Source organism: Arachis hypogaea, chromosome 9, assembly GCF_003086295.3.
Source record: "Arachis hypogaea cultivar Tifrunner chromosome 9, arahy.Tifrunner.gnm2.J5K5, whole genome shotgun sequence".
NCBI classification, from domain to species: Eukaryota; Viridiplantae; Streptophyta; class Magnoliopsida; order Fabales; family Fabaceae; genus Arachis; species Arachis hypogaea.
Window position 1 is genome coordinate 15,038,150 of NC_092044.1, and position 8,058 is coordinate 15,046,207.

At 28.1% G+C, this 8,058-nt stretch overlaps 1 long non-coding RNA gene across 1 annotated transcript; it reads left to right on the forward strand.

The window, feature by feature from the left end:
* Positions 1-4,247: 4,247 nt before the first annotated feature.
* On the forward strand, positions 4,248-6,532 carry LOC112712920 (uncharacterized). The gene is made up of 3 exons (XR_003157971.2): positions 4,248-4,354; positions 4,466-4,561; positions 6,336-6,532. It is a non-coding gene; the product is annotated as an uncharacterized lncRNA (long non-coding RNA).
* The last annotated feature ends 1,526 nt before the right edge of the window (positions 6,533-8,058 follow it).

Consider the following 8,058-nt stretch of genomic DNA (forward strand, 5'->3'; position numbering starts at 1 on the left):
AAATATTAATTTATAAATAAATTAAAAAAAAGTCACACATAACTCTTTTTTATTTTTGAGTTATACAAGAAAAAAACCTCTTTTTGATATATAATATATGAAATTAGGCACCAAATTTCTCCATCAAAAAGCGTATATGCTTTAATTTTTTTTAAAAATAATTATATCAATTAAAATTAAATTTATATTTTAGTTAATTAATATTTTTTTGTCTTAGCTAATTAATATTGTTATTGATATTAAAACTCTTTTTTTATTTTTCTTACAGGACCTGTTAAGAGAAAAAAAAACAATTTAAGGAGTCAAGGACCAACTCATATACGGAGAAAGTCCAACATGAATGACTTTCCCTTTCTTGTGCTTAACTAAGCCGCCAACTTTGTAGACGACTGCCACTTGCCAAGCTGCTTTGCCACTATAAAAATAAAATTGTACACGTGTTGCGAGAAGAGAGATATTATGAGAATATCTATAAACTTAAATCTGTAAAGTATAACTCACCATATATATAGAAATATTTTAAGTGCATGGGAGTATCCATGTACCAATTCTTTTAACCATTGATTTGAATTATAAAAAATATATATAATATATATTAATTAAAATAAATGATTAAAATAATTAGTGCACCAATACTCTCAGGAATACTTGAAATATTTCATATATATATATCAAGTGTTTCATATTTGGCTAAAAGAAATTTAATATCTAAGTATATATTAAAAATTAGTTATTAAATTAATCAAAAATTAATTTTTTATATAAATATATATTAAAATATAAAATATATAAAAAATAAATTAAATAAAATATATATTTATATATAAATATATAATGACTAATTATAATTAATTTTTTAAAATATATTTATTTTTAACTTTATAAATTCATCAGGTAAATTTTTTTTTCAATTTTTATTTTAAAGAATTCAATTATTGGGGACAAATTTCAAATTTATTGAAGTAACTTGTTTTTATATAAAAAGGTGAAATTCACATATAATTATCTTTATATGTAGTTAATAGTTGAGAGTAAAATTTTAAAAATTAGATCAATCATCGAACCGTTTTAATTATTAGTTCATTGGTTTGCTGGTTTAACTATACTCCAATTAAAAAAATCGTTTCATATCAAAATAATAAATAAATTATAAATAAACATCTTAAAATATAATTATAATCTAATATAAATCTTAAAATATCTTTTAAATTTAAAAAACTGTATAAAACACCATCAACAAAAGTTATATGATTTTATTAAAATACAGACACAAAAATTAAATAATAAAAAATATCTAATGTCAGCATAAAAGTTTATCATCAATCATTAATATTATGGCTTTTCATTCACTACTTATTAGGGGTGCACAGACCCGGCCCGACGCGAAGGCCCGGCCCGGTCCCGAACACTTTAGGAACTAATTTGGAGTGATTTCATCGGGTTTAGGGTCGGGTACGGGTCTCAAAAATAGACCCGGTCATTATTTCGGGTCGGGTCCGGGCCATAGCTCGGGTCACCCGAAGTCGGCCCGGTGGCCCGGTCATCATACACAATTAATATTTTGTGTTATTAGTGATGGATCATGACTATTCTTACGTGGAATTTAAGTATTGTAAACCTTAATATTTTGTGTTATTAGTCATTATAAGACTATAAGTTAATGTTTTATGTTTAGAATGCATAAGATTTTAGACTAATACATAAGATTGTGTTATTTGTATTGATTTAAATATTTGGTATTATTAGACAATATTAGTATTGATTGTGGTTATGCTTTACTTTGAAGAATGATTGGTTCTTGTTATATTTTTCTAAGTGAATTTTACCATGTTAACTAATGGTTGGAGCCTTGGAAATTTGGATATTTTTACATGCTAGTTTACAAGAAGGTATCAACGTAATGTAATGTTAACGGCCCGGTTTTTACCCGGTTTTCACCCGGTATAATTGTGACCCGAAAGTGTATTGGTTTCATCGGGTCTAGGGCCGGGTTCGGGTTTAATAAATAGACCCGGTGTATATTTCGGGTCGGGTCTGGGTCACATCAAACCCGGCTTCACCCGGCCCATGTGCACCCCTACTACTTATAATATAATATATTTTCAAACTAGATTTGTTTCTTCGTAAATTAGAAGTCACCTTTAAAGTCTAAAATCATTCCACCAAAACTATCTCAGAAGAAGATCCGCTTTAGAAATTCTTGAATCCTTAAGCAATCAGGGCTTCGGAGCAAAAACATTAAAATAAATTATCATACTCCAATGCTACAAATGCAAAATACCACATAGAAATCCAATCAGAAGCAAAAATGGCAAGATTAAATAAAAAATGATTCATAATCATAAGAAAATAACAAAGGATCAAGAAACAAACAACGGCATGCAAATGCATTTAGAATTTTACATAACACAAACAGGTAGAAGCAGCAAAAAAATGCAGAAAAGAGAAAGTTATCTTGCTTAAGAGTTCTAGTGGCGAATTCAATGCCAATGGTAGATTTGGACACCAAAAAAATTAGTTGCGCATGAACCTCGAGAGAATGTTGGATTTGCCAACGCTAGAGTCATAGATAAACACAATCTTGAAGAGGTAATTGTACTCGTAGTCCACCTTGCGAGCCATGAGATGTTTCTTCTCTTTCTCCGATTTCTCGAACCTAAAACCAGAAGATCAGATCCAGCGACAAAAAATAAAAAACAAAAAAAAATGAAACCGAGTGTTCATTCAGGTCCAAAGTCGCACCACGGCGGCGCGTAGCTGCACACTAAAAAAAACCCAAAACAAAACAAAAGGCGAAGCCACAAAGTGAAGAACAAGCGACCGAGCCACTGACCTTCAAATATGAAACACTTGATAAAAAAATATTTATGAAAAGAGGATAAAAATAATATACATTGCTATTACAAGATATATTAATCTAAATTTAAAAAAATAAAAGTGTACATTAATTATTCGAATATAAAAAACCAAAAATTACATATAATAAAATAAAATGAAAAATAGTTTTTGCAATAGTTTTTCATTATTATTTCTATAAATAAAAAATATATATTCTAAATTAATAAATTAATCAATTGACTTTAAAAATTTATATGCAACATAATTACATATAATAAAATAGAACGAAAGATAAACAAATAAATAATAAATATCACTAAATTGAGAATAAAATAAAATATATAAATTTATGAAGAGAATAAAAAATTAGATGAATATCTAAACTATAATTGTTTGGATAAAAATTTGTAATTGAAAATATCAAAAAGAAAACAATGACATTAAAAGATACATAGAGTCATAGAGATTAGAGTTATATAAAAAAATAGAAAATTTAAAATTTACCTTTAAAGAAAAAATGACCATTAGAAAAGGAATAGAAAAAGAAAGTTATACTCTATGAAAAGGGTTTAAGAGAATAAAGACTAAATTCGATTATGTTAACTAATAATTAAAATAATAGAAAGATAAAATAAATTTAAAACTTTAAATAATTGGGATAAATTAATTTATAATAGGATCATTTAAAATTTAAAATGGAGATATATTATTATATATGTATATTTTTTTAACAAAATTAAAATAAGAGTGGGGCAAGTGTTCCATCAAACTACGTGAGTCTGTCCCTGCAAATGATGGCAAGAAGATAAAAACAGCAGATGGGCCGAGAGTTCACGGAAGAAGAGAGCAGTGGTTAGAGACTTGGGAGGCTGTGGCTACATGGACGGACAGCGGCAGCGGATCAATGGACCGGTGGCAGCAGTAGCTAAGGTTGGATATAACACCTGAATTTTTAAAAAATTGAATAATGAATTATTCATGATTTATTATTTTATTTAAAAAATTTATTCTCTTAAAAGTAATTAAATTAATTTTTATAATATTTTAAGTTTGAAATTTATTAAAATTTTTAAATTATTTTTTATTATAATGAGATATTTTAAATAAATATATATATAAAAGAATTATTTATTGATTTATTATTATTATTATTATTTATTAAAGTTTAAAAAAGAAAAAGAAAAGAAGAAATTGGCCGAAGTCATTTGGGAGTAAAAAAAAGGAAACGAAACATAGTTTATATGTATATATACATGTATATAACGAATACCACCACATCACCATTTATTATATTCATCACCTTAGTTCTATATATATATATATATATATATATATATAACCGTGAGCCTTCAAGGGAATAAAAAAAGAGAGATTGAAACGTGGCTCATATGCATACATATATACACATATAACAATGACACCTCGCCATCCTCACTAATCAAAATCTCCACCTATCCCCTTTCATTAATTCATTATTGCCACGGACAGGGAGAAGAAAGAAAGGCCGAGAGAGAGGGTGAGCTTCCATTCTAATTTCTTGAGATCCGTAACTCTAATAAAAAATCTAATCTGATAAAATTATTTGTATTTTCCTTCTTTATATATTGGCATTATTTTTGTTTGGTAGAAGCTGACGATGACGTAACTCCTCTTTCTCTTGAGTTCAGCCAATTGGAGTTCTAAGAGACAGACAATTTTTGACGTTTTTTTCTTCAGCAACTCGGTCAGAAACTTTCTTCAAACCTTTCGTTGATTTTAATTTCATATAGAGGTAGAGAGTTTGTTTTTAAAATTAAATGTTTTAATTTAAGGATACCAAAAAAGCTTATTGAATAATTGTAAATAATTCATAAGTGTGTTGTATTACTAATTAATGAGGATTGGTTGATTTATGGTTGTAAATAGTGTTTAACTAGTGTTGTTTGTCAAACTGAAACATGAATTGAGTTTGAATTGAGATTGTATTTGTTACTGAAATTTTTAGTTATGTTAATTTTTTGGTTTACTTGTTTATCTGAGATTTATTTGATGATAGTGAGCTCTGCTGCAAACTGATTTAGGAATTGTTGGTAATTGAGTATACTAGCTGATTGGATATTGTTGTATTGAATTTTTAAAGTGAACCGTTAGTTACTAAACTGAAATAAAATAGGATGATTACTAAGAAAATAAGGGAGCCCCAAGGGGCATTGAAGTCTAACTTTTTTAAGAGGATGTTTTGTCTAAATATTTGTAAAAGCATATGAAAAAGTGATTTTGTTTTGAAACCTGATTTAAATATGTATTTACATTAAGAAGCGAACTTTGTATTAAAAATCTTATTTACAGGCTTATTTGAGAAACAGTTTTGAAATTGAACCTGGTTAGCTTTTAGATTTATAAAATAATTTGGCATTGGAATTGAAATGTTTGATTTATCAGGGATGATCTTTGAGAATCGAAAATTATTTGGTTGGGACCCTAGAAGGGCAGCATAATAAGAATTTTAGAGAAAATGCTGTTGAAATTTTATAAAATCTAAGGTTTTATTAAAAAAGTTATTTTAAAAGATTTGGTTTTGGAAAATTAAATTATTTGAGATTTATTTAGTTGAGAAAAGGTGTATTCTATTTTTAAACTCGATTTATTAAGAAAAACATAATGTTTTAAATCCAATTCTGTAAGGAGAGATTTTTTTTTAAGTGTTGTTTTGAGTTCGGTATTTTAAGAAAAAGAATCTCTGTCACAAGAGAGCAGAGAACAAGGATTTAAAGAATATATTAACTTAAAGAGATTGTCTGCTATAGGAGAACAGATGTGATATTGTTTGGGCCTTAGTGCCAAATATAAAGTGGGGGCGCCCACACACTAAGAACTGTTTTCCAGATGTACGCTTATTGATTCGAAAAGTCACACTGTATGCGGCCTAGCCGTACGAATTAAAGTCACACTGTATGCGGCCTAGCCATACGACTTATAAGCACACTGTATGCATCTGGAAAGCCATATATGGGACTTGTGCCCGGGTAATGTCGGAAGCGGGTAAGCAACCGACATATGAGCTCATGGCCTGCGTTAGGGATAGACATGCATCATGTTGTTTGCACATTTGCATTTGATTGTGCTTGCTTGTCTTATTTATTTGTGATTGTGCTGTTTGTCTTGTTGTGACTTGTTTGTACATTGAATTGAATCTCTTGCTTGTACTATTTGTTTGTGAATGTATTAAAGTGATTACGAAATGACATTTGACTGAGGATTAACTATATGGCTAAGAGACGGGTAATGTGACTAGTTTTATATTTAAGATTTGTTTTGAGTTAAGAGATTTTAAAAAGAGGTAATTAGTTAGCTAAAGTAGAAAGAAGAGTATTTTCAAAGGGTTTGATAAAAATAGATTTTTATTGAGTAAAGTTAATTATTCGCACTTTATTTCATTACTTTTACGGCATTTTCATTCTCTACTGAGAATGTGTGGCATGTTCTCACCCCAAAATATTTTTCCCTTTCAATGACAGGTTCGAAGGTTCAATATGAAGTTGCGGATGAGTGGTAGATTTACTTGTGATTCCCATTGTTTTCATAGAATTCCCTTGCCTTTATTGATTAGGATTTTATTTTATACAGAGGGATATGAATTGTATCTAAGTTACATTTGAATTCATTTGTATGATATTCATTATTATTAATAACTATGTGACTAGTATTATTTGGAGATCCTTGATATATGATTTTAATTAATATAAATAAAATTTTTTGGCTTTTCCTAAAAATTGAAATGTGAAATCGAACTAAAGGCTCAGTATTAAATAGTAAATACGGAAAATAGGTCAGTAATGCCTCACTTCTGGTACGATCATGACGTGCTAAAAGTTAGGGTGTTACATTATGGTATCAGAGCAGTTCTTTCCTGTTAGAGTCTGGGAATGGACTGACTATGCTTCACTGTATACTTTGAGTGTCTGTCATGCAATAGGACTTGTCTTAGTGACAAGAATTTAAATTTCAGATGCATAGTTGTTTGTTGATTAATACTGTTAGTCGACCGTTGTATTTCTCATAGTATTAGGTCTGGCCAACTTAATACTGATGATTTTTGTATACAGAAACACTAATGGATTATCATAGACAAAATAGAAATAATAGATTATGCGAATCACAGGATTTGGAAACGTTAGAAGTTACGTTTTAAAGATTCGTTTCGACGTAAACTCTTTATTCGTACTATGTGACTTGGTGTGATCTCTTCTTTCATTGTTTTTATTGGAATTCTTTGTTTCAAATTCCTTCCTTAAAATGTGATTTGAATACTTTTTTCAGTCATACCTTAGCGTTTCTGTATATTTGAATACTTTTTTCAGCCATACCTTAGCGTTTCTGTATATCTTTGCCTAATTGTGATCCTATCTGTTCACTTGAGTTTTTTTTTAGTATTTATCCTTGACATTGCTTATATTTTTTGTGGATCTAGTTTTTTTTGGTAGATTTTGGATTTATTTTATTGTATCAATTTTCGAGAACGAAAATTTTTGTAAAATGGGTAGAATATAACATTCAAGTTTTTGAAAAATTGAATAATGAGTTATTCATGATTCATTATTTTATTTAAAAAAATTATTTTTCTAAAAGTAATTAAATTAATTTTTATGATAATTTGAGTTTAAAATCTATGAGAATTTTTAAATTATTTTTTTATTATAATAAAATATTTCAAACAAATATATATATATAAAAGAATTATTTATTATTATTATTATTATTATTATTATTATTATTATTATTATTATTATTATTTATTAAAATTTAAAAAAGAAAAAGAAAAGAAAAATTGGCCGAAGCCATTGGGGAGTAAAAGAAAGGAAACGAAACATAGTTTATATGTATATATACATGTATATAACCAATGCCACCAAATCACCATTTATTATATTCATTACCTTAGTTTCCTATATATATATATATATATATATATATATATATATATATATATATAACCGTGAACCTTTAAGGGAATCAAAAAAGAGAGATTGAAACGTGGCTCATATGCATACATATATACACATATAACAATGATACCTCACCATCCTCACTAATCAAAATCTCCACCTATCCCCTTTCACTAATTCATTATTGCCACGGACAGGGAGAAGAAAGAAAGGCCGAGAGAGAGGGTGAGCTTCCATGAAAACCATGAGTTTTTGACTTTAATTTTTTGAGATCCGTAACTCTAATAAAAAATCT